This window comes from Macrobrachium nipponense, chromosome 6 (assembly GCF_015104395.2).
Source record: "Macrobrachium nipponense isolate FS-2020 chromosome 6, ASM1510439v2, whole genome shotgun sequence".
Taxonomy (NCBI): domain Eukaryota; kingdom Metazoa; phylum Arthropoda; class Malacostraca; order Decapoda; family Palaemonidae; genus Macrobrachium; species Macrobrachium nipponense.
The window spans coordinates 25,692,197-25,719,696 of NC_061108.1; the positions used below are offsets into that span (position 1 = coordinate 25,692,197).

At 39.0% G+C, this 27,500-nt stretch overlaps 1 pseudogene; it reads left to right on the forward strand.

Moving 5' to 3' along the window:
* LOC135216467 (F-box/WD repeat-containing protein 7-like) overlaps positions 1 to 27,500 on the forward strand; it is a 91,504-nt pseudogene that overhangs the window by 25,714 nt on the left and 38,290 nt on the right.

Consider the following 27,500-nt stretch of genomic DNA (forward strand, 5'->3'; position numbering starts at 1 on the left):
ATTCAGTTTTTTATTTGAATGCTTACTCGCCTAATTGGCAGGGAGATATAGCTAACTTTAACAGTAGGTAAGTATCCAAATAATAAATTTCATTATGAAAATTTATATTTTCTCTACCATTGCATTATTACTGTAGGTTTTTTTTGCATTTATGTAGAAAATATATTTGAATTTGAGTGTGCTGGATCCAAATACGTACAGTGGTCCCCCGTGTTCGCGGGGGATGCATACCAGACCCCCCCATGAATAGTTAGAATCCGCAAATGTTTGGAACCCCTATAAAACACTAAAAACAGCCTATTTTGTTAGTTAAAACTCAAGAAAAACCACTAAAAAGTTTTATACTTGGTTTTTTTAATAGTTTTATCACAAAAAGTGCATTTTATGATGAAATTAATAAAAAAAACAGGAATTTGTGGATATTTCTCATAGAAAAATACCGCGAATGTGCGAATTTTCCGCGAATAATGCAGGGAAATGTTCCCGAGAGAAATCCGCGAATCCAGAGAACGCAAATACGGGGGGTCCACTGTACAGGCAGTTCCTTGTTATCGGCGGGGGTTCCGTTCTCAATACGGTGCTGATAAGCGAAACCCACCATGAACCAAAACTTGGTGATTTATGGTACTTATGGTGCCTCAGTTAGGTATGTTATGGCACCTTATGGCACCATAAATTGCCGATTTTAAGACACTAGACAAGTGCCATTGAACTGGATCATCATTACCCGAGTCCGCTTAGAACCGGGGACTGCCTGTACCTCAGTCTTGTTCTGTCAGTAAAACTCTTGTACCATTAATTAACATGAACCAAACAAAAACTTCTTTCAGTTTCTTCTGTTTCTTTATTAACCCTTAAACGCCGAATGGACGTATTAAACGTCGAGTCAAAATCTCCCCCGATTTCCAAATGGATGTACCATACGTCGGCTCAAAAAAGTTTTTTTAAAAATTCGTGGAAAATACTTATAGGCCTACCAACGAAAACTTTTGAATCACGCGCCTTGGGGGGGATGCTGGGAGTTCAAGGATCAAGGCGTTGTTTTGTTTACAATCGTTACACAGGCGCGCAAGCGCGAATTTCTTTCTTATCGCACTAAAAAGTATCAGTGACAAATCTCAAAAATTATTTTGTCACTTTGACATAATTTTTGCAACGTTTTAAATTATCCGTTACATGAAGTATTATATATGAAAATGTGCGCAATTTCATTTGGAATACAACAAAAAAATACTCATGATTGTAACTTTTATCATTTTTGAAATATTTTCATATAAATAACGATAAGTGCCAAAATTTCAACCTTCGGTCAACTTTGACTCTACCGAAATGGTCGAAAAACGCAATTGTAAGCTAAAACGCTTATATTGTAGTAATATTCAACTATTTACCTTAATTTTGCAACAAATTGGAAGTCTCTAGCACAATATTTTGATTTATGGTGAATTTATGAAAAAAACTTTTTCCTTACGTCCGCTCGGTAACTCTTCCGAAAAATATCATACATGCGATTGTGGTAATGTTTGCACCATTTTAAAATTAGCCGTTACATAAAGTTTTATATATGGAAATGTGCGCAATTTCATGCACAATACAACTAAAAACAACCCATGGTTGTAGCTTTTATCAGTTTTGAAATATTTTCATATAAAAAATGATGTGACAAATTTTCAACCTTCGGTCAATTTTGACTCTACCGAAATGGTCGAAAAACGCAATTGTAAGCTAAAACTCTTATATTTTAGTAATATTCAATCATTTACCTTCATTTTGTAACAAATTGGAAGTCTCTAGCACAATATTTCGATTTATGGTGAATTTATGAAAAAAATAACATTTTCCTTACGTCCGCGCCGTAACTCTTCCGAAAAAATCATACGTGCGATTGTGGTAATGTTTGCACCATTTTAAATTAGCCGTTACATAAAGTTTTATATATGAAAATGTGCGCAATTTCATGTAGAATACAATGAAAAATAATTGAAGGTTGTAGCTTTTCTCATTTTGAAATATTTGCATATAAATCACGATAAATATAAAAAAAACCACGTTCGGTCAACTTTGACTCTACCGAAATGGTCAAAAAACAATTGTAAGCTAAAACTCTTATATTTTAGTAATATTCAATCAGTTAACTTCATTTTGCAACAAATTGGAAGTCTCTAGCACAATATTTCGATTTATGGTGAATTTATGAAAAAAACTTTCCTTCCCTCCGCGGGCGGATTCTCCGCCATAAATCTCCGAATTGCGTACATCGAATTCTCGGAAAATTTGCTCCGTTCATATTGGGCATTTCATAGAGGTTTATATATGAAAATGTGCGCAATTTCATGTACAATAAAAGGAAAATATTTGAAGGTTGTAGCTTTTCTCATTTCCGAAATATTTGCATATAAATCACAATATATAGAAAAAAAACCACGTTCGGTCAACTTTGACTCTACCGAAATGGTCGAAAAAGGCAATTGTAAGCTAAAACTTACAGTATCATAATATTCAATCATTTGTATTCATTTTGAAACAAATTGGAAGTCTCTAGAACAATATTTTAGATTATGGTGAAAAAAAAATTTTTTTAAAAAATTTTTACGTCTGCGCGTTACGAATTCGTACGTCATTTTGTGATAAATTTTTTCCGGTGTTGCTTTTATTTTATTGTTTTACAATGTATTATATTATCAAAAATGATTGCAATTTAGTGTACAATACAATGAAAAAAAAAGAAACTCTCTTAGCTTTTACCGTTTTTTGCAGAGCGTGATTTTAATACAATTATGTATGAATTTTTTTTTTTTGCTACCATATATCGCATTATTTACATATGATGATGATATTATTTTTCATTTCTGATGATTACATACTAAATTTCAGGCAATGACAAAAAAAGGAGCCAAAAATGAACTCTTAATCTTCAAAACTAAGCGCGCTGTGATTTTTTGAAAAAATTATTTTTTCCGCTTCCGCGCTCGCTCAAAACCGGCTCCGGAATTCGGGGGAGTTTTTGATTTTTACCGCTTCAGCGTTTAAGGGTTAATAAACATGTTAAATCTAAATATGGAATGAGGACTGTCTCAGTTCAGAGTTAGCAGATTTTACATTAGAATGTTTTCTTTAGTTATTTACCATCTTTGACTTATATTACAGGTGTTTGTGGAGCGTTACCAGACTACACCGTAACTGGCTTGGAGGCTCATTGTCATGTACCGAACTTTTGAAGGTCACACAGAGGTGTTTCTTGTGTTCAGTTTGATGATCATCGAATAGTTTCAGGTTCTCATGATAATACTATTAAGGTAAGGAGTTTCAAGGCACAATTGGTATTACCTTTGACAGTAGGCAGTCCCCAGCTATCGGCGATCCGGTTTTATGGCAATTGTCTAGCGACGAAAATAACTGAATTTTCGGTGCCAATATGCACTGATCCCCACTTATCGGCACCAGTGACTGAGGATTGGCACCGATAACCGGAGATCAGCACTATTATTGCCGATTTTCGATTATTGTCACGCCATCGGGAACGGAACCCTTGCTGATAACCGGGAACTGCCTGCAAATAGTTTGTCTTTCATAAATATAAAGCTTTATTTTACTGTTGTACTGCGATGTGCAGTTGGTGCTGATTATACCGCGGATCCACTTTAATTGCTTCTGCTATTGCTTTGTTACACATTAAAAAAGGAATTGAGCTAAAAAAAATTCTAAAAAGTCAAATTGCATGTGCCATACCAAGTGAAAACATGATCAAAACAAGTTGTCTGGGAAAACTGCAGCATTATCTTTTCAATTCTGTAATCATATTAGTCTGTCATGTATACCTTCCTTTCTATCATTTCTCATTTTCTATTTCTTGGTGTTTTGCATATTTTAACTGCATAAAATCATTAGAAATAATAAAAATACTTGATCATCACTCCCAGTCCAGGCAAATGCACCTTAGCGCTGTTCACTTAAGAGTGAGGTACATAAACTATAATCCATAAGCAAAAACATGATCAAAACTAAGTGTCAGTACAGCATATCCATTTTACTAATTATTAGGCTATTACATAGAGAGAGAGAGAGAGAGAGAGAGCCGAAGAGAGAGAGAGAGAGAGAGAGAGAGAGAGAGAGAGGAGAGAGAGAGAGAGAGAGAGAGAGAGAGAGAGAGAGGAGAGAGAGAGAGAGAAAATTAATACTGCACCAAGAAACTACCCTACGTACTTGAAATGTACACACACACACACACACAATCATTTCTCATTTTTTTTCATTTCTTGGCATTTAGGTATATTTTCATTCCATAAAATGGAAAACCATTAAAAATGGTAATACTAAATCATTGTCACCAGTCCACGCCATTGTGCACTAAGTACACATATGAGAGAGAGAGAGAGAGAGAGAGAGAGAGAGAGAGAGAGAGAGAGAGAGAGAGAGAGAGAAATGCAATTGATACTGTTTACTAAGAAACTCCCCTACATACCTGCGATGTAGTACACGCACACACACGCCCTTCCCTCTCTTCATTATTGTCTCCCAGTCCAGGGCCTGGCTAATGTGTATTTAGTACAATGCACTGTACAATAGGGTACATAATCATATATTGCTTATTTTATATAAGTAACTTACCAAGTAAGTACATAGCAAACAATTTCTAACTATCAGTGGCTAAAATTTTAAAATCGCTATAGCGATTCTTTAGTTAGTTTTTGGTGTAAATAACTATTCAATATTTAGCCATATCTCCCTTATGCTTTTATTCAATGTTTAGACATATCACCCTTATGCTTTAAAACATAATCAGTTCTTCTCTTAATTGAATTAGACAGTTGATTAAAATAATTATCATCCAGCTCATTATGCCACCTATTTTCTATGGCAGTAGTCAGTTTCGGGACAGAGAATGTGTCCATAGAGCCTCGCTTCCTCTTCATAAAGCTCCAACCATTTGGCCAATTCAGAAGCTCAATTCCATTATTCTCAAATAATTTTTTTCCTTATTCCCCCCGTGGCACGGTGCCCCACCTTGCATAAAAATACGCATGTGCAGACTTTCCTTGAAGCAGTAAAAAATGCAACCTTCCCACTCCCTCCCTTTCCGCTAAAACTCGACCACGACGAAGGTGGCATGCTTCACAGTCTTGACAGTATACTTAGTCAAATCTATTTGACCTTCTAGGTCTCCTGGCCTTCTTCCTGGTGCTCCTGGTTATGTGGAAACATGATTCATCGCTGAATATCACTGTAGACCTGTCTTCCTCATTCGAACCTTTGCACTTGCAAAAATTCAGCCTCATCTTCTTCATTGCCTTAGGTAGCAATGGCTTCTTCTTCTTAGTTGTGGTATGACGGGGAGACTGAGATCCTTTCAAAGGTGAAGTTGTATGGTGCATTCTACACCTCTCCCAACACTTCAGGGTCCCTTTGCTTCAATTCTTTGCTGGTTATACTTGGATTTACCATTACAATACACTTTAACAAGATGTTGGTCGTCTTGAATGTTTTCCATGGACGTCCAGATCCCTTCTTCCTTTGCACTGCCACCTTGAGTTACTTCCCGTTAGCTCTGTTACACCAAATGGAGATGATATATTTAGAGCCTCCTAACTCCTTTGCCATGGCTGTCATTGACTTGCCCTCTTTATAGTACATAGTCACAATTTGTGTCCTCTTGTTGATAGAAAGTGATTTACTCAGCAATCTAGCTGGTGGGCCTGCAGGAGCGCTTGATATGCAGGTGCAATATTACAGTAATCAGGTACCTGACAGAGGGTAAGCACAAACCCCCCTTACCCCCCTTCTCTGCTTCATGGGTGACTAAGTGGATTTAAGTAGGTGGGAAAACTCCTCTGCCGCATGCTGTATTGCCTAATGTACGATATTTACCTTTTACCTGCTTTGAAGTGGGTGGGAAAAGTGAATGTTCTCAGGGCTGCTATTCAGTTCCTAAGTTTGAAGTGTTTGTGGCGACTATCTGCTATTTTTTATATTATTACATATATTTTTCTTATGAATCTTACTGTTTTGTTGTTAATAATAAATGTTTTGAAACTCTATTATTTTACAGGTTTGGAATATGCGTACAAATTCCCGCTGGTCAGTGCAAACTTTGGTTGGTCATTCTGATATGGTCCGCTGCATTCACTTGGCCGGCAATCGTCTTGTTAGTGGCTCTGCTGATGCTACCATCAAGGTAAGTCAGTCTCTTATGTCACAGCTCCAGTAAATAGAACCATCTGACTAGGCCAAGGACATCAGTTCTAGAACATTCTAAGCTTGGGAGGCATATTTAGTTGATATGAATCTTGTGTCAAACAAGTATAACGAGTTGCTTGGTCTGTGTATTGCTACATAAACAGAAATAAAAATGTGATGTAGGGAAGGATGTATAGCATAAAATTTAGAGAATGAGAGGTATGCTCCTTGTTAAAATGACAGTCTGTCAATGGAACCTATAAGAGAAAAAAATATAGAAACTAGTCTTTAATGTTTCATAAAAACAAATACATACCAATGTAAACCATAAAGTGGAACAAATGTAGAAAGTAGTAATAGGATTTAATTAATTAATCAGTTCTACCACACATGGTTGTTGTATTGATACCCAGAATGAATTGAAAGCATGGTATTTCTCTCTCTCTCTCTCTCTCTCTCTCTCTCTCTCTCCCTCTCTCTCTCTCTCTCTCTCTCAATGCATGGGGGGGGGGGGGGGGGGGGTTAGTACCACCAGTGCACCTCACATCAGTGCACCTCATGCGGTGTACTGTAGGTATTACTAGGTATTACTTAAGGATATTTGCAGCGTCCCTTCGGCCCCTAGCTACACCCCCTTTCATTCCTTTCACTGTACCTCCGTTCATGTTCTCTTTCTTCCCTCTTACTTTCCACGCTCTTCCAACAATTGTTTCATAGTGTAACTGCGAGGTTTTCCTCCTGTTACACCTTTCAAACCCTTCTACTCTCATTTTGCCATTCGGTGCTGAATGACCTCATAGGTCCCAGTGCTTGGCCTTTGGCCTAAATCATATATTCATATTCCTATTCTCTCTCATATGGATATTACTGTAGTTGAAAAACCAGGGGTAACATGTTCATATGTAATATGGAGAAGCAAAAGATGGATGTAAGACCATAATTTGTGTGTAATAATTTTGGAAATCCTGGAACAGATGAAAGTAAAAGGCTGCTTAAGATAGAGACAGTGTTAATGATTGTGTAATTTATATCCAAGAGATTTTATACTTTTACAAATTAGGATTACTGGGTCATAAGCAGGGGATGGAAATGCATGGAAAGTATGAAATTCAAGAATATGGAAAGCAGTTGCCACCCTTTTCCTCTTAGAAGTACTTCTAACAGTGTGTCTTGCACAGCACACTACAGGTTAATGCCTGTAATATCCCTTTAGCTCCAACAGCATTTGTTTCTGTCTTACTTTCCATTCCTAGTGCCTCAGCTGTGTGGTTGGTACAGTATTAGCATCCCACCTCGGTGGTTGCTGGTTTGATTCTCGGCCATTCCATTGAGGAGTGAGAGATGTGTATTTCTGGTGATAGAAGTTCACTCTTGACGCGGTCCGAAAGTCACGTAAAGCCGTTGGTCCCATTGCTGAATAACCACTGGTTCCATGCAACGTAAAAACACCATGCAAACAAACTTTCCATTCCTTTCCTTTGGTGGCTTCTTATTAATCTGTCTAAACTTTTTATCTTTCATTTGCTTCAGTTTTCACCTTTAATTTAAGGACATACCTTTCAGACAACATCATCATCATCATATGATAAATCCTTATTCATATGGATCACTGTCTCCAGCTTTAAGAGCCTCTAGTGAGAAATAAAAAGACTTCTGGAACTGAGGAGTTTGACAGCATGGCAGATCTGGTCACACTCAGCAGGAAAAGAGGATCAGAGATCAGTTGTGATCACAAAAGTTCTTGGTAAAATACAGCTTATAAAAAAGGGACAAACAAGAGACCATCTGTTGGTTGTATATCTGCTGGTGTTAGGTATTGGAAACCTGCCACCATAAACCACTCTATCTGAAAGAGTTAATGTTGCCTCAGTTAGATATGTTATGGCACCATAACCTTGACTGTCATGGTGCCATAAATTGCCAATTTTATGGTGCTAGACAAGCCCTGAAAAACCAAATCGCCATAAAACCGAATCGCCATTAACCGAGTCTGCCAATAACTTGGGACGGCCTTGTACAGTCCAGGAAAAACGTCCTTTCCCCCTGGTCTGGGTTACTCATGAATGTGGCAACGTCACACTCTTTTGAGTCCGCCGAAAATTGGGAAACTACCATTGGCAATAGTTAAACTATTCATTTTGAATGAATGATAAGGCTTGTTGAGATTCTTTGCTTAAACCTATGATGTCTTTCACTTTAATCTGCTATTTTTACCCATATAGATCAACGTTGTTTGGCTGTTAGGAAAGCGTTCAATGGATTTGTATGAATTTTTATCCTTCATTGTGTAATAAGTCCTATCTTTATGTGAAAGATAAAGAGTTTGAAATTCAATAGTTTTTAAAGGTAAGGAAAATAACTCGCTCTTCAAAACTAATCTCTCTCTCTCTCCCTCTCTCTCTCTCTCTCTCTCTCTCTCTCTCTCTCTCTCTCTCTCTCTCTCTCACATATTTTTCTGCTGTTTTTTGAGATAATTTTTGCCACAGTAATTCACTTTTCTGCTGCTGACATCTGTATTCATTTATTTTTATTCCAAATCCCTTTTCAATTATTTTCCCTTATGGGAAGTTTGTGAGATATATTTTGCTGTTGATAGATGCTGCTAAAATTCAATAGATAGGTCCTCTATTAGCGGTCATATCTATTCTATGACGGTTACAATAAACTAGAGGCTTGAATGGATGAATTTATGAAATTTACAGCTGAAGCCAAGTGCTGGAAAAAGTCTACCCTAACTTTATGTATGTCATTGTTGAGAAAAGCTTCCCATGTGTGCGACAAGTGGTTATATTTCATTTTGTGAAAAGAAAACAACCTAGGAAGGCTAATGTTCTTGGGTTGATTTTTCCATTCCTTTTGAATCCTTGAAATAGTGTTTGTCTATTGTGAACATAGCCTAAGTTTGCGCATCATTCCTGGCAGCAGTTTATGAAATATGCACATAAATCATGAATACTGCAGTATATATTGTAAGCTAGAGATCTCAATTATTTGTTGGTCACCTAGTTTAGGGTAAAAGTCACTTAACAGAAATTTTATAGCTTTATGATAAGCAGATCTGTTATTCAGAGACATTTTGCAAAAGAATAATTGTCATCATCTAAATTGTTATAACTTCTACGTTTCTCCATTTCTTTTTTGGAAGAGAAATTGATTAAAATTCTGCCTGTTTATTAATGTATTTCAAATGTTCATATAAAATATATTGAAATTAAATCATAAAAGAATGAAATCAAATCAAGACCTAATATATACAAAATATCTCATTGTTTTTTTTATATATCATAGTCTGCCCTATTGTATGATACTCATCTATAGTGTCTCTAGGCTAGTATAAGGATATTCTTTTTAAAAAGGGATTCCTACTTAACCCTTAAACACCGAGCCGGTATTTCCGAAAGTGTCTCCTGTATGCCGGCGGCGTTCGGGAGTTAGCGTCGAAGTGGAAAAAAAGGGGTTTTTCAAAAAATCACAGCACGCTTAATTTTCAAGATTAAGAGTTCATTCATGGGTCTTTTTTTTGTCATTGCCTGAAGTTTAGTATGCAACCATCAGAAATGAAAAAAATATCATTATCATATATAAATATTGGAATATATGACAGCGCAGAAAAAAATTTCATATATAATTGTATACAAATCGTGCTGTGATTAAAACGGTTAAAGCTAATGAGTTAATTATTTTTCGTTGTATTGTACACTAAATTGCGATGATTTGGTGTATAACAAATTGTAAAACAATTAAAGCAACACAGAGAAGATATTATCACAATATGATGCATGAATTCGTAACGAGCGGACATAAAAAAAAGCGGTTTTCAAAAATTCACCATAAATTGAAATATTGTGCTAGAGACTTCCCGTTTGTTGCAAAATGAAGGTAATTGATTGAATATTACTAGAATGTAAGTGTTGTAGCTTACAATTGCAGTTTTTGACCATTTCAGTAGAGTTAAAGTTGACCGAAGGTCAAATTTTTTCTATATTGTTATTTATATGAATATACTATTTCAAAACTGATAAAAGCTACAACCATGGGTTTTTTTTTTTTTTTTGTTGTATACTACATGAAATTGTGCACATTTTTATATATAAAACTTTATGTAACGGCTAATTTAAAATGGTGCAAACATTATGACAGTCGGATGAAAAAATTTATGATTTTTTCGGAAGAGTTACTGGGCGGACGTAAGGAAAACGTTTTTTTCATAAATTCATAAATCGAAATATTGTGCTAGAGACTTCCAATTTGTTGCAGAATAAAGGTAAATGACTGGATATTACTAGAATGTAATAGTTTTAGCTTACAATTGCGTTTTTTTACCATTTCGGTCGAGTCAAAGTTGACCGAAGGTTGAAAAATTTTGGCATCGTTATTTATATGAAATATTTCAAAAAACTGATAAAAGCTACAACCATGAGTTGTTTTTTTTGTTGAGTTTTACATGAAATTGTGCACATTTTCATATATAATACTCAATGTAACAGCTAATATAAAATGGTGCAAAAATTATGTCAAAGTGACGAAATAATTTCTGAGATGTGTCGCTGATGCTTTTTAGTGTTAGAAGAAAGAAATTCGCGCTTGCGCGCCTGCATAACGATTGTAAACAAAACAACAGCTTGATCCGTGAGCTCCCAGCATCCTCCAAGGCGCGTGATTCAAAAGTTTTCGCCTAGTAGGCCTATAACTATTTTTCCGTGAATTTTTAAAAAAAACTTTTTTCGTCGACTTACCATACGTCGGTTCAGCACCTGACAGACAATTTTCGTCGACGTTTAATACGCCCAATCGGCATTAAAGGGTTAATCTGGTTAGGCTACTACCTATTCTAGGTTGATATAATTTTTTTAAATATAAGCTACACAAGATATGAATATGTAGCTTTCTTGATTAGCTAGGCTACATATTCATAAACCAAGTTATTTTTATTGAGCCCAGTAATTTTGATGCTTGAATATACTAGTTTGTAGTTGTTCATACGCAAACAAACCTTTGGTCTTAACAATAGGATAATTTCTAGCACCTCGCTAGATCCAGTTAAAAAGCAGATGAAAGCAAGGAATCTTTGTGATATCTGGCAACGCATGCATAGCTCGGGTGAGGATTGGTCAAGGACATGCCGCTACACCAGCCTTTCTTTTGACCACCTGGGCGAGAGTCATGTTAACCTATCTTGGCCTTTTCCCAGTTCATTGCCCGTTTCGCTTGTGTTTTGTGTGTGTGTGTGTTTGGCTGATATTATGGCTGTTTCTGCTCCTTCTCGGCGTCAGTGTATGTGCCCCGGAGTTCCAGGTTTTCCGTGTTCTCGTTTTCTGGCTACGGCAGTGACTGATCCTCACATAACGGGCAGTAGGTGTCATTCTAATTTTTGTACTATCACGAATCCTTGCCCGGAATGCCAGGCATGGCCTAAGGAACAGTGGAGGTTGTTTTATGGCAGGAGAGAACATCGGAGGGTTTCGACTCTTCCTACTTGGGAAGGTTTTTCGCCTTTTCTCAATGGTTCGTCTCCTGCAGTAGTCAACCCCCATAGTAGCGTTGTGCCTGCATCTCCTTCCTTTTCTTCCATTGATTCATCGCTGGAAGTATCGGGAGGCTGGCAGGCTAATGTTTGTAATGTATCCCCCTCTTTCTCGGGAGTTTATTTGAGTCCCGAGCAGGGTGAGGCTTTTTCATCAATCTCTTCTCTTCCAGAGTCATAGGTGCCCAAAATAGCGGCGATTTGGAAGGCGCTGGGGCTTGGGGGTCCCCCGTCCTTGGAGGGGTTGCTAGTGCATTTTGTGGAGATTTGCAACCCCCCTCCCCGGTGTGACCAGGCCATCCCCCCTCCTCCTGGCCTCGTCTTTGTGGGTAGCAGAAGTCAACCATCTTGTATTGCTCCGCCAGTGTCTGCTGCCACTTCTTCGAATCAGAGTGACGCTGTGGCATCAGCCCCGTTGATGACGTCACGATCCGGATCCGTCTTTGTGTATTCCTCTGCCAGTGGCATCTGATTCCCCCTCGCACCAAGGGGAAGCCGTGATGTCACCACCACTTGTGACGTCGCTCACATCGATGACAGCTCTCCCAGTCATCTCCTCTGATCTGCCTTTCTCAACTGTGACGTCATCCCTGCTGCCCAGTTCGCTACATCTCCCTTCCTTTTCATCGGAGCCTTCTCTGGCACAGTCTGAGGTCATATGCCAGGCAGTGCTTCAGAGGTTGGACTGTTTTGGATGTGAAGTTGGCTGCCTTATCGGTTGGGAGGACTGGTAGGAAACGTGTTGCTTCGTCCCCCCCGCCTGAGAAGAGTGCGCACAAGAAACCAGTGCTGTCTTCCTCTCCCTCTTCCCCCTCTACGCCCCGTCAGCGTATCAAGCGTTGGAAGGCTAAGGACTGCCCTTCCTTCGCCTACAAGGGAGGACCAACGCGGACGTATTCCTGAGAGTGCTGTTGTGTTGGGCAGTGTTAGTGCTCCTTCCCATGTGCGATCTGCAGGGGATGCTTCAACTAGGTTGTAGTTTTACATGCAGGCTAGGCTACCAAGTCATAGCAAACTGAGTCATTTTGCTAATCTTTGAATACTACCTTAATATGTAGTTTTACAAATAAACTATATAAAACCATCCTACTAATACTAACCTTTTATTTTGATTATTTTTTTTATCTTATAACTAAATTATCACTCACTCTGGGCCTAATTTATAAAAATATCTAATCAGAATTATAAACATCAACAATCAAGGTTATGTGTTATTTAAAACACAAATTCTTGAAATGTAGGCTTAAGGCATCATTGGCAATTTTCAACTAGCCTTAGGTACATGCTCTAGGCTAACTATTTAGTCGGATAGAATGTTTAGTAAAATGTACCACTTAACATTAGGTCTTGCTAAATATGCAGGCAATATAAAATGAAAATAGTGTAGCCTGTTTATCAACTCCTAGGAACTTATCACTGAAACAATAGGTAACCACCTAATCCAAGTTATTTAAATCATCTTTAGGATATATAGTCCTAGGTTACAGGCTACAAACAATAACTACCATAGTCTTAAATTATTTGCAGTGAATCAGTTAGGCTAATAGCTCATATAAGCTAATGCCTAGGAAATTGTAGACACTGTTATTTGAAAAGGTTAACTGAGTTAATAATACAGGCGGTCCCTGGGTTACGACGGGGGTTCCGTTCTTGAGACGCGTCGTAAGCCGGAACATCTTCAAAAATCCTAAGAAAACCTTACTTTTAATGCTTTGGGTGCATTGAAAACTATGTAAACTGCATTTTTATGGCACTTTTCATTAAAAAAACCTTCAAATATTGATTATTTTGCATTTTTGGTGTCATATTTCATCTCCCAGATGAGCGTTGTAGGCGTCGTAACCCTGAAACGTGTCGTAACCCTGGAAATAACGTCTATTGACAAGCGCCGTAACCTCGGAATGTCGTAAGCCGACACCGTCGTAACCTCGGATCGTCGTAAGCCGACACCGTCATAACCCGGGGACTGCCTGTAAATAGTCTATCAGTTCTTTAGCTTAAACTTCCTAAAGGAATGACAAATTCTTTAACAATTTTTGCTTTCATATAAAGGCTAGCAAGGAACGTGTAGTGCACCGACCTTGTGCTCACCAAACAAAGGACAACCAAACAAGGGCTGGTTTTTATATTGAAAACAAACCTTTGTTCATTAAAGCTTAAAAATAAGCACTTAACTTTCAAATTTTGGTGATTCCATGATCCTCGAAGAAAAAAAATAGATTGAAATGTCTCAAATGAGGAGCACTGGTTGGAGACACCTTAGTCTGCATTGATTAGAGAGGTAGTATTGGTTCTGGGTCTTTCAACTGACCCTATCGTAAAACAAGATGGCCAGCATGCATGCACAATAGTCATTTCTTCTGCAGTCTTGATGTGAGAAACTGGGTACAGCTTTGCTGAAGACAAGACAAAATGCCTTCTTGTCTTTGAGTCCAGTATACACTATCACTTGTGATAGTGTTTATTATTATGTCGTAATGCCTGGCTACAAGACCAGGCTAAAAGATATTTCTTTTGACATTAGTCTAGTCACCATGGGGTGCTGGCACTCCCCATGGAGGATAATTCCTTTGAGAATGAAACAGCAACTACGCTGTTAAAAAATGTTTAAGTTCTAGTGTTATTTTATATTCTGTATACATAGGTATTGGATCATGTGGGCTAGTCATCGAATATCCATGGGTTAAACAAGAGTGACTAATTCAAAAATTAGTTAGAATTACTTGTGCCTGTGTTTTCTTCTGATATAATTTAGGTAAACATGTAAAAATACAAATAAAATTTGAATTAATGTTAGGGGATATACAGTAGATATTTCAAGGTACAATAATAAAAAAATACAAAGATCATCATTTCTCTCCATTAGGATATTTCAGTGATGTCATAAAACAATTACTTATGGGCCTCTGCATTGTTGTGGTCACCATAATTTCTAGAATAATTTTTTACTTTTCCAAATACTGGCTAAATATCTTTGAACAAGTAGATTCACAAACAAACAAATGCATGTAAAGAGGGTCAGCTGTGTGTGAGTGTTTAAAGTGTTTGAAGCAGTAACATTGGAACAGTTCTGTCTCCCTGCATTTCTGTTAAGTTTGTATTATGCATTGTAGGATTTCTAAAGATTTTATGACTCTATGCATCAGTGTTAAGTTGCCTTGTGATTACAGGTTTGGGATGTAGAAGAGACCAGTCAGTGGTCATCAATTAATTGTAAAGTGACAATGATTGGTCATTCTTCAACCGTCCGATGTCTCCAGGTAAGATTTTCAATTTTTGTACCTACCAACTCTTTTATTTTTATTTCATTACTTGGAAAAATTATGGATGTTTATAGTTTTTTCAAAATTTATGATGTAAGATAAATCATCATTATTATTATTAGGTAATTTATCAAGAATAAAGAGGAAGAGAAGAAGTTTGTTATTACCAAGTACAACAACAGACTCATTTTCTTCCTCGTTATGTTTACAATTCAAGTTGGAAGTACAACTAACATCCAAGAACTGCAATCCAAGGGATATTATTTGATCAGTGCCTAATTTAAATAAGAACCCAAAAATTCGAACATATAGTTCAAATGGTTTATGTATAAAATTATTTTCCATTTATAAATTTATATAAAAAAGGTTGTTACAACATTTTTTCTTATTTAATAACTTCAGTAGATATGATAAATTATCTGAAAGTTTCACATACTTTGATTCTCTTACCTTGGAGAATAATTTTTTCTACATTAAAATGTTTTCAGAAAATAAGGCCACATGGGCCATCGACTTGAATTTCAAGCCTCCAAAGAATATGGTGATTATGAGGAAGAAGTTAGAGGATGTACATATAGGGAAATACATAAAGAGATTCCACTTGTTAAAAAAGAAAAAAGAAATTAATAAATAGATAAAAATGTATTCAAATGCAAAGAGAATAGTATTAGAGTAGTAATGCATCTTGCTTGAACTTCTGAGTTCCAATTGCGCGACATCCTCTGAAGGGAAGCTGTTCCACAGTCCAGCAGCATGAGGAATGAAGGACCTCTAGAACTGGGCAGTTTGACAGCGATGCACATTTACTGCATATTGGTGTTACTGTTCAGGAAATCTGGGATCATTTGTGAATTGAAAAATTTTGTTGAAATATAGCTTTAAAGCACCAAGTTGGGTTCCATCATTGGTGTTCAGAATGAACTAACCTTTCTACAAGCCTTTGGTAAAGGCTTTGCAAGCTGATATCTCACCCAAACATTCCAAGGCAGAATCAACAGTCTCCTTCCAAGAAGCCTATAAGACCAGCTATTACGAACAAGACTTCTCAACTGCTTCGTTTCTGAAAAAAACCACCTCAGCTACATCCTTTTCAGACCTGCTCTTCAAGACCAGGAAATGGGAATAGAGGCAGAGCCAGGGCAGGTAGATGATAGAGAGGACGCCCTTCCCTATTTTGCCATCGGTAGGGGGATGCCTGGCGAGCCATGGGCTATATGGCAGAGTTTCAGGGTGGAGCCGTGGATGGTAGATATCCTTCGGGTAGTATATCTACTTCCTTTCGACTTCACTCCTCCTCTCTCTGATCATCCTCTCCTTCACCTCACTTATGCCCAGGGCTCTCTCAAACACCTAGCTCTCCAAGAAGTAAGGAAAAAGATAGAGAGGAGCTGTAGAGCAAGTAACCTGTCCTTCCCCCAGGGTTCTACAGCTGAGTCTTCCTATTCCCCAAAGCCTGTGCGATTGGAGGCCGGTGATAGACCTTTTAACATTGAACCTCTTCATCAGAAAGGCAAAGTTCAGGATGGAGACTCTTCGAACAGTCTTAACAGCTGTCAGTGACAACAACTACATTCTGACTATAGATTTGAAGGATGCTTACTTCTAGATCCCTTTCCATCCCTCCTCACGGAAGTTTCTTTGGTTCAGTCTTGGAGAACTGGTGTCCCATTTCAAAGTCCTTTGCTTTAGACTGACAACAGCTCCCGTGTGTTCACAAGAGTTTTCACCATAGTGTTGACATGGGCTCATACTCAAGGGATCCACCTCCTAAGTTATCTCAATGAGTGGCAGGTCTTAACGTGTTTCTGGGAAAAGATCATTTGAGACATGGACCGTCTTCTTCAATTTTGTTAGGGCTTAGGCATCATGATAAATTTGGAAAAGTCCAATCTTCATCCCAGCTAGAGAATTCCTTACCTGGGAATGATCATAGATAGCCTCAGAATGATCATAGACAGCCTCATCAAGTCTTGTTGGACCAGAGGATTGAGAAGTTCAGGACTGTGGCTTGTTCCACCCAGTCCAAACAGCAACAACCAGCTCGGCACTGGCAAGTGATCCTAGGCCTTTTGACTTCACAGGAGAAGCTGGTTCCTCATGGCCATCTACATCTTCAATCCCTGCAACGAAGGTTGAAGGAATTTTGGTCTCCAGCAAGGGATTCCCCTCAGCTGCAGGTCCCTCTGTTGACAGAGGTAAGAAGTGACCTTCTGTGGTGGTTGGATGACAAAAACCTGACAGTAGGAGTGCTTTTTCATTCACCCCCTCCGGAAAAGTGTAGTGTCTCTTCGTTCGCCACTTAGGAACTTCTTCTGGTCTCAAACGCCTCTTCTGAGGGTTGGGGAACGAGCACACCTAGAAGATCTGATTTCTGGTGTGTGGAGTCCTCAGGGCTGTCAGCTTCAAACCAATGTGCTAAAGTTGAAAGCAGACTTCCTAGCAAAAAAGGGTGATGGGGCACTGTTGTTTTGATGTTGGACAACACTACAGTGGTAGCTTATGTGAACAAACAAAGGGAGCTAGTGTCATGCCAACTTCACTTGATAACAGTCCAGTTGCATCAGTGGGTCATCAACAACTGAGTGGATCTTATTGCCAGGTACATATCAGGCAAAGGGAAAGTAGTGGCTGATAAGCTAAGTCGTCGGGACAGGTCTTTGCATCGTGAGATAGCAGACAGGCTTTTTGTTCTGTAGGGGAGACCAATGATAGACCTCTTCATGACAAGTTTAAGTGGAAGCTAAAGGTATATTGTTCAGTGGTTCCAGATCTTTTTGCCCTGGCAGAGGACACCTTTCAACATCCTTGGGACAACCTGGATGTCTACGTCTTTCCTCCAGAGTTATGGTTTCCCAGAGTCTCAGGATGACCCTAGTAGCTCCTTTGTGGCCTCAAGCAGAGTGGTTTCTAGATCTGGTATCTCTACTCTCAACAGTCCTGAGAGAAATTTCCCTTTGGCACAATCTCCTCTGTCAACCTGATGTAGAGAGATACCATTGGTAGGATCCCTATCTCTTCACAGCTGGAGACTATCCAGTACCTCCTGCAAGCAAGAGACTTTTCTCGCAGAGCAGCAACTCAGATGTCTGGTTATCTCAGAAGATCTTCAGCCCTGTACTAGGGAAAATGGGCCCTCTACACTCAGAGCTTCTATTCAGCAGGTAGCTGATTTCCTGATCTTCCTCAGAATAGAAAAACACACTTCTGTTTCTGCTATTAAGGACTACAGGGGTGCCTTGGTATTGGTTCTTTGTCTGAAGGACATGAACCTAACTTCGTTTTGGGAAATCTCTATGCCTCTCAAAAGTTTTGAGCAGTCTTGTTCTCCTAGAAAACTCAAACCTCCTACCTGTTATCTGACTCTGGTGTTTAGTAGTCTCTCAACTTAGCCCTAAACCACCACGTCAGTCATCAGACAGGGATCTGACCCTCACGACAGTTTTCCTTCTAGCCTTGGCCCATAGCCTTCAAATTTGTTGCTTAGACTCCAAATCCATCTGTTCATGATGACCGTTTTGTCTCCTTTTCCATCCCTTCCCTTTTGGATTTTGTTGGCAACGATCCAGATGAATTACTTCTTTGTCCCATCAGAGCATTGCATAGTTATCTAAAAAGGACTTGACACCTTAGACTGGGGTACCGAAGACTTTTTGTTCACACAGGCTGGGTCAAGAAAGAAGAGTCCAAGAATACCATTCATTTTGGCTATGTGAAGTGACTAAACATGCCTAGTACTTATCATCAGCTTCTAATGACAATACTGTGCATGCAAGAGCACACAACATTAGAGGACTAAGTTCCTCCTTGGCATTCAAGAAGAACTTGTCTTTTCATAGGGTTTTGAATACTGGTTCTTGGCTTTGCTAAACCACTTTCACTTTCTTCTGCCTGAGAGATGGTGCCCACATGTCCTGCACACTTTTTCCTTGGTTGCTCAGCAAGTTGTGTAGCTCATCCAGTGCCATAAGCGGGACAGTTTGTATCTTGTCTAAGATGGTGGTATGAAAGTGAGAATGATTGAGTTGGCTGGTTTCTTTTCTTTTCCCTTCTTTGCCTTACTTCTCTACCAGTGGCCATTAAGAAGGTGGCTCCATCATATGCTGGAACTGGCCAGATATGAATAGTATACCTTTCAGTAACAAACCCTTCCTCTCTCTAGCAAGGGGAGAGAGGAATGATAACAAACCTGTATAGTAGGTGGCTACTTTAGTTTTTTATCTGAACAGCCACAGCTCTTTAAATTCCTCCTATTTTAGATTCCTCCAATGCAGTGAATCTGCATTGTATTTTAGCCCAGTAGTCTGAATATTAGATACACGCATATATATCTAACAACTCAAGAGGCTTAGGTCTCCTTCCTTTGAATTCGCTTATCCAGGAAGTGTAACCAGGTGTGCCGAACCTCTTGTTGGTTCAGGATTCACTTACCTCCCACCAAGAGAGTCTATCCTAATGTTAAGACTCAGGTTGTTCTGCATATGAACAAATAACAAATATCAGATTGTTAGGAACAATCGTTTACCAATTGTTCCTTGGTGGATTGTTGCCTCCTTTGTTTTTGTTTTTTAATTGCTGGCGAGTTGAACTCTGGCGGATGGCGTCAAACTTCGTCAGTCAGGTTCTGGAGGGCAGAACAACCAGTCAGGTTCTGGAGGGCAGAACAACCAGTCAGTCAGTCAGTCAGAGGCAGTCAGGTATAATTATCTGTGGACCAGCATGAGGCAGCGCCAGGTACTGGATACCTGGTTATTTGGTTGAAGTCGTCGTATGGAGCATGACTTCGAGTTGGAGGTCGACAGCCTTTGGCCGGCATTGGCGTGTTTATGTCGTCGAAAGGACGACGTGTCGAGTACGACCTCACTGGGCAGCAGCAATAGCGTGTTTTAGTCGTCAAGAGGAAGACTCCGTCGATAGTGCGACTTCACTGTGGGCTAGCAGCAAATGGCGTTTTTTTTCGTCGTCGAGAGGACGAAGTGTCAAGAGCGACCTCACTGGGCAGCAGCAGTGACTGTTTTCGTCCAGTGGTCGAGGAGGATGTCCATATTGTTTCCAAGGACGAGGTGGTTGCCGTATCGGCTCTGTCTTGATCGTCCCGCATTGGACTGGTGTCCTCATCGTTTAAAGAAGTGTTCCCGTTTTGCTCTGACTATCATTATGCCGCTTCAGTATTAATTTTAATTGTCTTATGCTGCCTATTTCTATTGATTACTGGTTTTTATATATTATTATTAATTGATAAATTTTTGTGTTTTTGCCACCCAGAACCTTGACTCGCTGTACATTATGTAAATAAATTAATTTTTAAGGTAACTTTTTGACTTTATTATGCTCCTCTCTCCTTTGTTTGTCACCTGTCGTCAGTCATTACATCCCAATTGTTTATTATTTTTTAAGAACCTTCGATCTCGAGAGTCGAGATCGTAATATTGGCGACCTTGCCAGGATTGGTTCTGTTTTGGCTGACGGGGGTGTGGCAGCAACGGGGAAGAGTATTTTGTTTGTAAAAAAAAAATTAATAATAATAATTTTTTTTTCTGTTAGGTGGGGAGTGTTAGGAACAATCGTTTACCAATTGTTACCTTGGTGGATTGTTGCCTCCTTTGTTTTTGTTTTTTAATTGCTGGCGAGTTTGACGTCTGGCGGATGGCGTCAAACTTCGTCAGTCAGGTGGAGGGCAGAACAACCAGTCAGGTGGAGGAGAACAACCAGTCAGCAGTCATCAGAGGCAGTCAGGTATAATTATCTGTGGACCAGCATGAGGCAGCGCCAGGTACTGGATACCTGGTTATTTGGTTGAAGTCGTCGTATGGAGCATGACTTCGAGTTGGAGGTCGACAGCCTTTGGCCGGCATTGGCGTGTTTTATGTCGTCGAAAGGACGACGCTGTTCAGTACGACCTCACTTGGGCAGCAGCAATAGTTGGGTTTTAGTCGTCAAGAGGAAGACTCGTCGAGTGCGACTTCACTGGGCAGCAGCAATGGCGTTTTTTTTGTCGTCGAGAGGACGACGTGTCAAGAGCGACCTCACTGGGCAGCAGCAGTGACGTGTTTTCGTCCAGTGGTCGAGGAGGATGTCCATATTGTTCCAAGGACGAGGTGGTTGCCGTATCGGCTCTGTCTTGATCGTCCCGCATTGGACTGGTGTCCTCATCGTTTAAAGAAGTGTTCCCGTTTTGCTCTGACTATCATTATGCCGCTTCAGTATTAATTTAATTGTCTTATGCTGCCTATTTCTATTGATTACTGGTTTTTATATATTATTATTAATTGATAAATTTTTGTGTTTTGCCATCCCAGAAACCTTGACTCGCTGTACATTATGTAAATAAATTAATTTTAAGGTAACTTTTTGACTTTATTATGCTCCTCTCTCCTTTGTTTGTCACCTGTCGTCAGTCATTACATCCCAATTGTTTATTATTTTTAAGAACCTGTCGATCTCGAGAGTCGAGATCGTAATACAGATTAATTTGTTTCTTGTGCAATGTGACTCCGTGCTACAGTTGTCATTCCTGAAAATACACCTTCCATTACTGGCTTTAAGCTTGCAATATTTAGTGCATAATCACATAAAAACCCTCATTTCTTAAAAGTACTTCTTATTGCAGGTCAACAGGAAGCAAACTTTTTGGTTTGTGGGCTTTTCTCCTGTTGAGCTGCTTGTTCATAATGAAATGAAATAAATAATCCTGAGAGATCTGATACAGCTTTTAATGGTAGTATTTATATGCTGTGAAATATCTAAAAAAGTTGTGGATATTATAAACAGTGGTTCAAGACCTTTTATATTAGACTGAAAGAATGCACATCAGATGCAAATAGAAATTTTTGTGACAAATTGAACTGTGGATTTAATAGGCTTTAAATTTTTTATGGAAACATGTCCACCTTTACTGATCCACGAACAGCTATTACAGTTCTTGGAGATAAGGAGATAGATTAAAAATAATTTCTTTCTTCAGGTTGATGGTGAACGTGTGGTAAGTGGCAGCTATGACCACCTGGTTAAGGTTTGGGCACTCTCTTCAGGTGAATGTCAGCTTACTCTTGCTGGCCATCAAGCTCCTGTACTCACAGTTGCCTTTGATGAAGATAAGATAATTTCTGGTGCAGCTGATAAAACCATTAAGGTAAGCTGGTGCAGCTGCATTTCAAGATGGAGCTGTAACCACACTTTATAATTTGTAATTTTCAGTGTGAACCCAGATATGAAAATATGGTCATTATTTTATCTACTGTATACATACTCATAAAACTGGTATATTCAGGTGTAACAAAATAATGTTAATTATAATGTTAATTACCTATTATCATTATTATATCTATTTTTTTATTTAAGGTTATCCAATGCTAGCTCAGACCTTTGTCTTATCATCATCCCATAAGATATAAATATACTAAGTTAGTTTGGTATCATATCATGAGTCAGAACCTAATTGATTATACATTAGATTCTAATGAAAATAATCCGGAGTAGATGTGGAAAAATTTTTGTTTTTATTTAAGAAACTTACCAAGTCATTACATAGCCATAGTTTCAAATTTGTGCAGCAGCTAAAATTTGAAAATCACCAGTGCGCTTCTTCTGTTTTTGTGTAGGAGACACTGCCGTGCCCACTTTCGGGAAGGATGGGTACAACACAGCTGAATAGCTGAATAAGACCATTAAGGCACATTTAGATAAATTAGAACGTAACAGGAAAACGAAGGCAGGAACATAGGTATACTTTTCAAGATTCTATTATATCAGATGTAGCCAATGTACTGTTTTGTCATCTACCTTTTCTGCCTTTTCTCCCCTACCAGTCGTCCAACTATCATGACCTTTCCCTGGCCAGACCCCCATGTTTCTGAAACTAATACCATTGCAAGCCTCGAAGCCCATGTAGATCAGAAGTTCGGGCTCATAGTAAGTACTGAGGAGCATTTGAGTGCTTCGGTGAAAGTCCTTATGGACAAAAGCAATAACGTACCGTATATTTCCGGATATAAGATTACTTTTATATCCTAAAATTCACTCCCAAAAATTGGGGGTCATCTTACACTACAATTCTAAAAATCAAATCTTGAATTCTAAGATGTGTATCGGTAGGCTAGCCTCGGCCTCAGTGCTGTAGCGTAACCAGCAACATACATGAAGATTCACATTATGAAATAAACTGATGATAAAGGCAATAAAACTATTTTTACCTATATATTATTGGCTTATCTTCATAACAAATAGCCTGAGGAATAATTCTAAATCAATGAAACCAACTTTATCTATGCGATCCCAGCTGAGAAATTGTAAACGAGTTTTGGTTGCGCTCACACCAGACTTTATCTTTCGGTAACCTTTTAGAAATTTCAATGGTAATTATGTTAGTAATAACATTTAGGATAACAATATTAATTTTTTATTAAAAGTTTCTCATACATCTCACAAGATTGATCACATGTGCCACCATCGCAGGGATTCCAGTCTGGTTCTGGCGAGTTGACTTCATACAAATCATCTTCAGCCATCCATGGCATTTTTTAAATGATTTTATGGCACTTTCTATTCTCACATTCCCGCATGCTTTTATAAAAAAAAATGCGGTAAATATCAAGTGAGGCACCACACAAAACTGGTTTGTAACTGTTTAGAAGAATTCAGTCTTATAAACGATAGTGTACAATAATTATTGTTCATTATTGTATTGTTATTAGCAGTTGTTGGAGAATGGCAACAAAATTTAAACAAAGCAATGTTTTCCCTTTTAGGCAATGTCTGTATGAAAAACGATATAGAATCAGCTTTGGTAAACCCAACTTTGATAATTTATGAAAGGAATGTATCTGAATTAAGTTCCATTCGTCAGAGACAGTGATGATATCTGTAAAATGCAATGTGCTGATTATTTTAAGACTAAACAAAATTAGAATGCAAATGGCGCATCGTCATATATTGTAATATGATAATACATGCAATATGATTAAAGTAAAACTAGTTTTACTAAAATTATCATTATTCTCAATACAACTATTATTCAACTTTTGCAAGTGGATATCAATCAGTGTAACAACCTAATCAAGGCAATAGTAGTCTCTCTCTCTCTCTCTCTCTCTCTCTCTCTCTCTCTCTCTCTCTCTCTCTCTCTCTCTCTCTCTCTCTCTCTCTCTCTCTCTCCATTTCATCTACTGTAATAGTAATGATACTCATCCATCCTCCACTAAAAAATTCCGGTTTTTACAATTCTGGATGAATTAATTATTGTAAACGTGTAGGTATTGACATAAACAACCAAATTGAGAAACAGTTGATTGCTGACGTCATATACCCTAACTATAGAGCATTTATTAAGAGCTCCGTTAAAATTATCAAGTTGTTAAATTCTGCTGATTCTCAATGGTGGCTTCCATAAGTAAAAATAAAGTACATTTCACGTTATAGCCAAGGCTGAATAAAATAAATAATGGCCAAGCGAAAGTGATGTTTGGAACTGGGGAAATCCCACTTCATGCTTATACAATAAAGTAATTTGTGCAAGTTTTCAACCAAACTTCGTTAAATTACAATGAAAGGTATCTACAAATTATATCTCTTCTAACAAATAATGGCAATGAAGATATTGCTAGTACGTACTCAGATCTGCCAAGATTTTGAAAATGTTAACAATATCAAATGCAAATGTACATGATGATGTTTGTATTCTGTAATATAGTAACAATATGATAGTAGTAATACTGTACGTAATTGGATACAGCAAACAAAACAACCTTTATTTAAGCCACCATTGTTAGATATATTTGTACTGTTAAACTTTTGCAAATATAATCACTTTTCTCCAAAAAACATTTCGGTTTTGTAATTTACAAGTCATCCTATACTACAGATATGATATAAGTTCATGAAAATTTGCCCTGATTTTTTACCTCGTCTTATCTAAAGGCTGTCTTGTACTCGGAAATATACAGTAAGTGAAAGTGCTAGTGCAGTGTGTGTGTGGAGTAGGTGTCCATCCATCCTGCTGACGCTCCTAGACCAAGGTCCCTGTCAGACTCCCATACGCCATAGAGGAGGATACCAGTAGTCCAAGGGAGGTCAGTGGGGTTTGCCCATGTGTAGGTGCCCCTCAGCTGATCCTGTTGTACAGTCCCAGGATACAGCGGACAGCCATTGGGAAGGTGTACGGAAATCAGTGCATGACCTTTCCTCTGGATCTTCTAGTTTGGGAGTAGAGATTAGGAGCCGAAGGCATTTTTATGAAGGTTCACACCCTTTGAAGAGGTGAGCTGCAGACCCTAGCCGTGTTTCTCCCCTCCCTGCCTACATAACAAAGTGGTGGAGTGTGGTCCTGTTCCTTCATGTAGCTTTTGGGGAAGTCCAGAACACACTTCTCCAGAACGTCACCTGTTGTCTCCTCTCTGACAGGTTCTAACTGCTCCATGGACTTTGAGCGCACACTGTCTCCACAGTTTGCAACAAGCGTGGAGTGCCCAGTGCCCCACTCTAAGCTCCCAGCACCCTACTCTAAGCACCCAGTGCTATCACTTCAGCACCCAACGTCAGCCCAGTCTCACCTGGCGCCAAGTGCTGAGCCGCCGCCGCCCCCCCTGATTTCTCTTCTCTTTACCTACTTGTCCTTGCTGCCTCATGACTCTTCCTTGAATCCCATTCGGCAACACTTAGACGAGATTATTGGTCTGTTTAAGAAGAATTCTTCAGCAATACAGGACCCTCATGACTTGGCTCTTTCAGCAATCTCTTCAGATGAAGAGGATGTTTAGTAACCACCTGCTACTCCTTTTGCTAGATTACTAAGATATTTTTTTTAGCGTTCCTGTCCTTTTTGTACTCTGGCAACCCAGCTTCTGCTTCTGCTTTTTATTTTTATATGAGAAACCAAAAGATAGAATATTCCAGATATCCCTAGATGGTGTTGTCCTCTTCCTCTCTAGGAAAGCATTACTGGAGTTAGATGTGTGGCTCTCGGACAAGAGAGCGCAAGGTAAGGCGGCCTTTTGTACTTCACCATCTCGTTTGGTCAGCATGAGGTACAATTCTTATGCTACGGGAGAAGCTCCTTCCCTGGGAGTAGCTGCCTCTTCCCAAGGGGACTTTTCATGCTTAAATGACTCTGAGACATTTGGCCTTCTCATCAGTGAAATTTATGTTTTTGGGGATGGAGATACAACACTTCATGAAGAACATCTTGAGGACCAAATTAATTTGTTTCCTGATCTCGCAGGAGATCAAGACCGACTTAAAATGTGGCTTGGCTGTTAGAAAGAAGACTTTCTGAAGATATATCCCTCTCTCTTGAACCCCAGCTTATTCTTGTATTCAGATGCCTCGGATACAGGTTGGGGAGCTCTCATGGGAGACGGAGAAATATCATGGATCTGGTCTCAAGAAGAGTGGAACTTTCACATGAATGTGAAGGAACTGAAGACCATTTACCTGTGCCCTCTCCATTTTGCAGAGATGACCACACCACAGCTTTAGCTTACTTAGGGAAAGAGGGAGGAACACATTCCTCCCTATTTTGAGGCAGCAAAGAATCTTCTCGTATGGGTGAGGGTAAGATGTGTTGGCAGACGAGCTCAGTCATTGTGGTGGAACAGGTAGCTCCCCCCACAGAGTGGACTTTGGATGCACAGGTGTGCAGCAATCTATGGAAGTTATGGGGAAGACTGTTCATTGATCTGTTCTCTACATAAAAAAACCATGTTCTTCTGTTGTTCTGCTCTCCCACTCCAGAACTCAAGCATGGGCCAATAATGCCATGCCACTAGATTGGTCAAATCTAGATGTTTATGCCTTCCCTCCATTCAGCATGGTCAGGGAAGAGATGAAAAAATTCATGTTTCATCAGAATTTGAAAGTGACTTTGGTTGCCCCATTTGGGCTAAGAAGAGAATGGTTTCCAGATCTCCTTTCTCTACTAATAAATTTCCCAAGGCTCCTACCACACAGGCCAAAGCTTGCCAGACAACCACTTTTCTGTAGATTTCAGTACAACATATCCAGTCTTGCTCTGACAGGCTTCAGACTGTCAAACACCTTTATAGAGTGAAGGGTTTTTGAAAACCAGATGTAGAAGCAATTGGAAAGTGTAGACAACAGTCTTCTGCCAGGCTCTACCAAGCAAAGTGGGCAAATTTCCACAGCTGTCGCAGAAGAAATATTTCTACTTCTCAAACCTCTATGACGGAAATTGAAGATTTTCTCCTTTTCCCTAAGTTGGAAAGAGACCTATCTACATCAACCATTAAGGGATGTAGGATCTTGTTGGGGTCAGTATTTCAACACAGAGGCATGGATTTAGGTTAGAACCAGAACATTTCTTGGCTTAATTAGATCCTTCGATACTACAAAGGATTACAGAACTACTTCAGTGTCTTGGAATTTGGACGTAGTCCTCAGATGGTTATCTGACACTCCTTTCGAACATATGAAGATTTCTTTCAGAGAGTTAATTGAGAAGACACTTTCTGGTCACATTAGCGACAGCAAAGAGGATTAGTTTTGCTCAAGGGGATGCAGTGTGCTCTTTTACTTTAGGCTTTCTAGCC